The sequence below is a fragment of the Salvelinus sp. IW2-2015 genome, unplaced genomic scaffold, assembly GCF_002910315.2.
Source record: "Salvelinus sp. IW2-2015 unplaced genomic scaffold, ASM291031v2 Un_scaffold2800, whole genome shotgun sequence".
Taxonomy (NCBI): domain Eukaryota; kingdom Metazoa; phylum Chordata; class Actinopteri; order Salmoniformes; family Salmonidae; genus Salvelinus; species Salvelinus sp. IW2-2015.
Window position 1 is genome coordinate 12,874 of NW_019944101.1, and position 9,056 is coordinate 21,929.

Genomic DNA, 9,056 nt, shown 5'->3' on the forward strand with positions numbered 1-9,056 from the left:
ATCCAGTAAGTTGTTTGAGGGAATGTACATAGCTGTGACTATAACTGACGAGAAGTCTCTTGGTAGTTAAAATGGCCGGCATTTGATTGTAAGGAATTCTAGGTCGGGTGAGCAGAAGGACTTGAGTTGCTGTATGTTGTTATGATTACACCATGAGTCGTTAATCATGAAGCATACACCCCCGCCCTTCCTCTTCCAGAGAGGTGTTTATCTCTGTCGGCGAGATGCATGGAGAAGCCCAGTGACTGAATCAATTTCGACAAACATATCCCGAGAGAGCCATGTTTCCGTGAAACAGAGAATGCTACAATCTCTGATGTCTCTCTGGAAGGCAACCTTACTCAAATTTCATCTACCTTGTTGTTAAGAGACTGGACATTGGCGAGTAGTAAACTCGGGAGCGTGAGAACGTCTTACGGAGCCTGACCAGGAGCCGCTCTGTCTGCCCCTTCTACGCGCCGTTGTTTTGAGTCGGCTACTGGGATTAGATCCATTGTCCTGGGTGGTGGTCCGGACAGAGGATCCGCTTCGGAAAGTCGTATTCCTGGTGTAATGTTGGTAAATTGACATTGCTTATATCCATAGTTCCTCCCGACTATGTAATAAGACTTAAGATTTCCTGGGTTAACAATGTAAGAAAAAAAATAAAAATATTGCATCGATTCCTAAGAACGCAAAGCGAGTGACCATCTCTGTCGGCGGCAATTTACAGAAGCAAAATTCAAATCAACTACATTTTCCATTTACCTGAGTTTCTCCAGTCTACAGTGTGGATCTTTCCGTCTATCAGAGAGCAGCTTCACTCCAGAGTCTCCTGGGTGATTGAAGCTCAGGTCCAGTTCTCTCAGGTGGGAGGGGTTTGACTCCAGAGCGGAAGCAAGAACGTACAGCCTTTCTCTGTGACTAGACAACCAGAAAGCCTACAGAGAGAAGAGACAGCATAAAACAATGAACAGCTGCTAGAGTATATATTTTTTAGGTTAAAATGTTTAAATTCTATTTTCATGCAGTTCAATCATTCCTATTCTACTGTTCCTGGGTTCTGAAGTTTACAGTATGCTTTCACAATATCAAATATGTAATCTACCTAAGTTGAGGTTTACAGTATGCTTTTTACATTTTATTTGTAACCTTTGTTTAACTAGGCAAGTCAGTTAAAAATGATTACTCTGAGGGCCTACCTACAGGGTCAGCCATAGTAGTACGGGGCCCCTGGAGCAAATTAGGGTAAGTGCCTTGCTCAAGGACACAGACAGGTTTTTCACCTTGTCGGCGTCGGGTATTAGAAACAGCAACCTTTCGGTTACTGGCCCCACGCTCTAACCGCTAGCGCTACCGCCTCTCTAACCGCTAGGCTACCTGCCTCTTAACCGCTAGCTACCTGCCTCTCTAACCGCTAGGCTACCGGCCTCTCTACGCTAGGCTACCTGCCTCTCTAACCGCTAGGCTACCTGCCTCTCTAACCGCTAGGCTCCCTGCCTCTCTAACCGCTAGGCTACCTGCCTCTCTAACCCGTAGGCTACCTGCTCTCTAACCGCTAGGCTACCTGCCTCTCTAACCGCTAGGCTACCTGCCTCTCTAACCGCTAGGCTACCTGCTCTCTAATCGCTGGCTCCCTGCTCTCTTAACCGCTAGGCTACCTGCCTCTCTAACCGCTAGACTACCTGCCTCTCTAACGCTAGGCTACTGCCACTTTCACAATATAAATGTATAATCTACCTAAGAGTCTGTAAGCACAGTTGGGTTTCCTTCAGTCCAGCAGAGAGAATCCTCATTTCCAGAGTACCACAGTTGTTGTCCCTCAGGTCCAGCTCTCTCAGGACTGTAGATGACTGACACAGTACCACATACAGGGGCCAGACAGACACAGGAACTCTGGAGAGATTAATCTCTCTCTTTAGAGGAGGAGCCCCCCATAGCAGACAGGGAGAGGAGGAATCCCTCATAGCAGACAGAGAGAGGAGGAGCCCCCCCATAGCAGACAGGGAGGGGAGGAGCCCCCCATAGCAGACAGGGAGGGGAGGAGCCCCCCATAGCAGACAGGGAGAGGAGGAGCCCCCCCATAGCAGACTGCTATGGGCTCCTCTCCCTGTCTGCTATGGGGGGGCTCCTCTCCTCCCTGTCTGCTATGGGGGGCTTCTCTCCCCCTGTCCTCTCCCTGTTGTGATGAAACACGAGGTCTAAACTCCCACCTGTTGTGATGAAACACGAGGTCATACATACTGTAGATAGTATTGTTTTCTTTGATTATAGCCCCAATATCAAACCATCCGGTGGCCTCCACCTGCCAGTAGAAACGACTAGTAGATAAATCCTGGGTACAATGTACAGAGAGGGATCTTGACAAAATTGATGGTTCAATCGATTTATTCGAATCTTCCCCTCTGGTAGCTTCGTTTCCTATGCTAGCACCGTCCCCACTGTTTTGCATTGTCCTCTCTCCACACCACTGTCCTCCTATCCTCAGGTCAATGTGTGCAGAATCTGGGTCCAGGGTGAGCTCACAGGAATCTGTAGAAGAAACACACACGTACAGAATGAGGAGCCAGGGAAACAGGAATGTGAAATGTTTTTCTGTTTCGCTGATGGTACTTACTCATTGTTTTAAAGGAAATGTCAAACTGAAGAAACCCTGTATATCACATTACACATCAATCAGACTCACATTTCCTCAGGCCTGGTTTGATCTTGCACTCTCCACACAAGTCCACACTGTATTGTTTTAATAGAAAAAGTTCAAGTCAAAAAATAATATTAATATGCAGGGGAATATTAAAGGAACATTAACCTCTAACGAGCCTCTACCCCGGGTCCGGGAGCACCCCCCATCCCCCCACACACTGATTAGCATAGCTAGCATAGCTTCACAAGTANCACAAAGTTTCAACACCTCTGGCATCTGATCTGTTCTAACAGGCTTGGTGATTGGACAGAAATTGATTCAAACAAATAGGCAGAGAGGCGTGTCTTAACTTGTCGTACAAAGCTGTCTGTCTGTCTGTCTGTCTAGGGCCTAGGTCACGTTTAAATTAAGGGTTTAACATTTGCCAGGCATAATCTTTGGGATTTGACTCCTTGATGTTAAGCAGGGAGAATATATTTTTGGGTGGTGGTGGTGAGGGGAGGAGCGCCCCATAGCAGACAGGAAGAGAGGAGCCCCCCCATAGCAGACAGGGAGGGGAGGAGCCCCCCATAGCAGACAGGAAGAGAGGAGCCCCCCCATAGCAGACAGGGAGGAGAGGAGCCCCCCATAGCAGACAGGGTCCATGCACGGCGTCCAGTCCCACTCCAAGGCCGGAGCCTTCCTCTGCGCCGATGCCCATTCCAGGCACGGCGGCCAACTCAGCTCTATGGCCGGGGCCTTCCTCAGCGCCTTAGCCCAGTCCTGGGTGTGGCGTCCAACTCAGCTCTATGGCCGGGGCCTTCCTCAGCGCCTTAGCCCAGTCCTGGGTGTGGCGTCCAACCCAGCTCAATGGCCGGGGCCTTCCGCGACGATGCCCAGTCCGGGCACAGCGTTTTACCCGGCTCCATGGCCGGACCCGTGGTCTGGGCGGGGGCAAAGTCCCGCACCGGAGCCGCCACCGACACTAGTCACCCCCCCACCCTCCCCAGTTGGTTACAGGTTTTGCGGCCGGAGATCGCACCTTTGGGGGGGGGGACGGGGGGACGGGACGGCCTGTCACGCATTGAGCATAGAGAGCCTTTTTATTCTCTATTTTGGTTAGGTTGGGGTGTAACTAGGGGGGGTGTTCCTATCTAGGTGTTTTATTTCTATGTTGTCCTGGTATGGTTCCCAATCAGAGGCAGCTGTTTATCGTTGTCTCTGATTGGGGATCATATTTAGGCAGCCATTTCCCCACTGTGTTTTGTTGGATCTTGTTTTGAGTTAGTGCCTGTTGCACCTCTTATGTTATGGATCGTTGTTTGTTTCCTTTTTGTTTTGTAAGTTTCACAAGAAATAAAGACTTAGAACTCAGAGCACGCTGCGCCTTGGTCCGTGTCTCCACACAGTCGTGACAATTAGACATGCACCTGTCTGGGGTTGGACACAACTGGTTATTCCTGTAACTGTGTTATGGATAACTATGTACTGTTGCTATGGTTACACCTCTTGGGTCTTTTCCAGAACAGGGGTGTCCCTTTCAGTGGAGTTAGCAGGATGTCATGTATGGTTATTTTTGTAAAGTGCCAAGGTCTGTTACTATGGTCCTACATGCATGAACCTGGCTTAAGGCGAGTGCAGGTTTATTTTTGTCTATATCTGTAGCTCTACAGGTTCCATGCCCTAATATGAAGGCAATATGATAACGGTGGCTAAATGCCAGAGGGGATGAGCCATTAAGAGGAGTTACTATGAGTATGACTCAATCTCAATGGAAGAGGGTCGAGTTCTTACCTGCGTCACTACCTGCGTCACTACCTGTTGAGTCTGCAGACGTGTTGCTGTGCGTTTTGCTGCCAACTTTACTTTACTTTGCTAGCTGACAACTTTACGTTTTTTTGTTTTGTTTTTAATTACCGTTTATATAAACTTTAAACTTTTTTCCCTCATTCAACTTTTTCACTCCGGACGCTTTATCTGGACATGGTTCGTCAACACCTTCAACAGCCAAAGCTAAGTAGTAACATTAACATGATGTCTTTTAATTGCAGTCGCTGTACTCATAATATACAGGAGAACGATCGCCTTACGGCGAGAATAGCTGTGCTACAAGCCCAGCTTCAGACCAACGTTAGGCAAGTAATTTTGCAGTGAGCGAAAGGAAGAAACAGCGTCGTGCCACATAAGTAGATACGACTCAACGTTAGTATACAACCCCCGCACGTCCTGCAGCCGAGAACTTTCATCATTTGCTCTGAGGGAAATGCTGTTGAATGCCACGATCCGTGTCGCTCATGTCAGCCGAAGAAACTTCAACCTGGTACTCCCATTATGTTATCGAGTCGGAGTCTGATTCTGAGTTTTCTCTTGTCTCTATCCTCCGTTACGGGGTCTGAGAGCGAAGGCTCCCATTAGCTTGACAAATTAAAACCAGCATGCGATCCATTACCCGCAGTATTAGATTAAAGCGATCACCCAGCGATCATACACTGTTTTACCAGGGTGCAGGGCTACCGAGTTAAGGCAATAAAGATGGTCCTGGCTAAAGCGAAAGTCTGCGGAGTTGTGAGAGTATAGAGAATTGGTATCCACGTGGCACCAACGATGTTGGATAAACAGCAGAGGTCACAAGTGCAACAAGCTTCAGCTGTAAATCAGCTAGAAGATGTTTGGACGAGTAATTTGTTCTGGCCCATCCCAGTTAGGGGGAAGTGACAGCTCTACAGCGAGTCTCAGCATCAATCGATGTTGAAAAACTGTTTTCCTCCCTCCCAACGAGTAGCATTTGATAGATAATGGCCCTCTTTCTGACTCACCCACAAACAGGACCAAGCTGACTGCTGAGGATGTGACGGGACCCATCCTACTGGAAGGGGTTGCTCTCATATTATTGGCTACAAACATAGATAAGGCTCTAACTCCTCTAGCCACAATGAAATAAGGGTCAGGCCAGTGCAGCAGGCTGTTATAGCCCAACTGCCACATTAGTGAGGTCTGCATAGCACAGTCATGATTTGTTAGTGATTCAGCTCAGCCATACCATGTGAGACTGTGTCGTGTCGAATAGGATTGGGCAAAACTAAAAATGCGGTGTTCGCCTTAGCAATCTTATTAGGAATAAAGACCTCCTCCATATCCTGCCATTATGAAAAGAATGTGATACTCACATCTCAAAATAGGGTCTCTTAATTTAGATCCTCACTTCAAGGCAGTCATAGTCAATGAACTAATCTGATCAAATTTGATGTGATTGGCCGACTGGAAACATGGCTGTAAGCCTGATGAAGTCTGTGTAAATGAGCTCACTTGGTTATCACTAGTGAACATAATCCCCGTGCATCCCGCAAAGCGAGTGTGCTAACATTTACGATCAGAAATTTCAATTTTCAAAAAATAGAAAATGGATCGTTTCCGTCTTTGCGCTCTAGTCAGTGAGAAATTATGCAGCTACTCAATCAACTTTTATAGCTGACGTTTAGCTAGGCTACCTTGGTCCATGATAGCATTGTAGCGATATGCTCTCTAGAGTATTCCTGATTCCTATCCATACATTGTAGTCATAGCAAGATCGATATTCTAATTTTTGGTGATTTTAAATATTCACAGTGGAGATAGTCCACGATCCCACTCCAAAAGTCCTTTCGGCGCCATAGACTCAGTGGGTTTTGTCCAACTATGTCTCTGGACCTACTAGCTGCCACAAGTCATACCTGGACTAGTTGATTGTCCATGGAATAAAGTGTAGATCTTAATGTTTCCACTATAATCCTGACTATCGGACCACATTTTAGTACTTTTGCATCGAAGCAAATATCTGCTGCAGACCCAACCAGGTAGATCAAAAGGTGTGCTATAGATCAGGACAACCAAAATTCCTGTGTGCCCTTCCAGATCCTTCTGCCTACACAAGGACTCAGGACAAAAATCAGTTAACCACTCTAAACTGAGGAACTCAATTAAACCTGCAGCATATACCTAGATCAGTTCCCTAAACAAGAAAAACATTGTCGAATAAAGAAACAGCTCCCTGTATACAGAAAATAACCCGAGCTTGAGAAATTCCAGGAAATTGGAACGTGGCGCCACACCAAACTGGAAGTCCCACTAAGCTTTGAAAACAGTACCGCGTACAGTACCGGAAGAGCCCTACATAGCTGTCGATCAAGTCTGACTTCACTTAATCAAAGGAAAATAAAAATCCAAAATATTGGATGTTTTGTACTGTATGCGAAACTAACTAAAAAGTCGCAAACAAAAGCCCCAAATTCCACAAGAGAGAGCATGCTGTCCATCAGCAGTAATAAATTCATGAACTCTTTGAGGAAAATGGATCAGTGACCATTAGAAAGCAAATTACGGACCTTCTCTGAATCTGCGTATTCCTCCAGGCTTGCTGTCCTGGAATCTGCACACTAGCGAGGCCTGGTTCGGAGAGACACTTAAGTGTTATTAGTATAACTATTTCTTGACACTAACTAAAATAATCATGGCCTTAAACTCAAGCTACATAACTGGAGTCCTATTCTACTAAACGCTGAGAGCTGGCTCTGTGCTTGGCGCTCTATGTTGAACTAATAAACAGCGCTCTATCCCACTCGAGTGTACCAAACTCACTAAAAGGAGTGATAAGCCCTCTTGCAAAGCCATACAACCTTGACCGAAAATATAACAAACACTATTCGCCGTAACTATCGAATCTTCCATTCTCTCAATTAGAAAAGCTGTTTATCGCGCAGCAACCTGCCTTCTGGAAGAGAAAAATGTTAGGAAATGACTTCAGTCTGGTTTAGAACCCATCATAGCACGAACTAGCCACTTTGTGAAGGGGTAATGAACTATTAATGGCGTCAGACACGGGTATGCATTCTGTCTGTGCTACTAGACTAGTGCTGCTTTGACACATGGATCACATATTTTTTGGAGAGACTGGAACCCAAGATTGGTCTACGACGGAAAGTTCTGGCCTGGTTATGATTCTGACCTGTCGAAAGAATATCAGTTGTCTACTGTGAATGGTCTGTCCTCTATCAAATCAACTTACGATAGTCGGTGTTCCTCAAAGTCGTTTAGGACACTATTGTTTCACTATTATTTTACTCTTGGGAGTTATTCGAAAGACATAATTGTTACTTCACTGCGTATGCGGAATGCACACGCATGTACATTCATGAAACATGTGAAGCCCCAAAATTGCCTCGCTAAGAAGCCTGTGTTCAGACATAAGGAAGTGGATGGCTGAAAACGTTACTACTTTTAAACTCGGACAAAAGAGATGCTTGTTCTAGGTCCAAGAACAAAGAGATTTCTGTATAAATCTGAGCAATTAATCTTGATGGTTGTAAGTCGTCCAAATAAAACTGTGAAAGGAACTGGCGTTACTCATTGACTCCTGATCTGCTCTTTTTGAGAACATTCCAAGACTGTTTCAAGGCAGCTTTTTTCCATCTACGTAACATTGCAAAAATCAGGAAATTATTCTGCCAAAAATGAGGCAGAAAATGAATCCATGCATTGTTACTCTTCTAGTTAGACTACTGCAATGCTCTACTTTTCCGGCTACCCGGATAACAGATAATAAACTATCAGTTAGTGGCTAATACGCTGCTAGAATCCTGCTAGAACCAAGAAATTTTTGATATATTACTCCAGTGTAGCTTCTACAACTGAGGCTTCCATGTTAAGCGGGTGATTTCAAAGGTTACTGTAACATTAAACGCGTTAACATGGGTTGCTCCTACTATCTTTCCGAGTTGGTCTCTGCCGTAATACAATACGACGTACGCAGAAGACGGCCTGTTTCTAAATCTAAACAAACAGCGGAAGGACAGGTTTCTCTATAATTTCCTTTTATTGCAAAGTCTGACTACCTGTGAGGACGGATCGGTTCCAACCTTTAAGTCTTTACTGAAGATATCTTCAGTAGGCATATGAATGAGTGTTGCAGGGTTGAGTGAAACGAAGGCTCGGAGCAACGAGAGCTTGCTGTCTTGCCAGGCCGGTTCCCCTTCTCCACTGGATTCTTCTGCCCTAACCCTGTACAGGGCGGAGTCACTGCTTGCGGTGCTCTTTCATCCGAGTCCTAGGAGGGCGTCACTAGTGGGTTGAGTCGAGTGATCATTCCTGTCTGGGGCGCCCCCTTGGTTGTGCTGTGTGAACATTGTGTTATACTCGCCTTCGTCTCAGATTTAAGTTGGTGGTTGCAGGATTTCCCTCTATGTCGGGGCGTGCTGCAAGTGGGTGGGTAATCCTTACCGTTGATGTCGGGTTTCGATGGGGCCACATGTTCTGACGCCTGTCTCACCTCCAGTATTTATTGACTGCAGTATTTATGTGGTCGGGGGGCTAGGGTCAGTTGGTAGATGGAGTACTCTCCTTCTATCCTTGTGAATTTTAAGTATGCTCTCATATAATATCCTAGTTTTCTCTTTCTTCTCTGAGACCTGACCCTAGGAGC

At 46.1% G+C, this 9,056-nt stretch overlaps 1 long non-coding RNA gene across 1 annotated transcript in view; it reads right to left on the reverse strand.

Moving 5' to 3' along the window:
- The window catches only part of LOC139025516 (uncharacterized), a 22,299-nt gene that overhangs the window by 11,131 nt on the left and 2,112 nt on the right, over positions 1-9,056 (reverse strand). The window contains exon 2 of the long non-coding RNA XR_011477108.1: positions 2,666-2,712. This is a non-coding gene — a long non-coding RNA (uncharacterized lncRNA). The remainder of the gene's footprint in view (positions 1-2,665; positions 2,713-9,056) is intronic.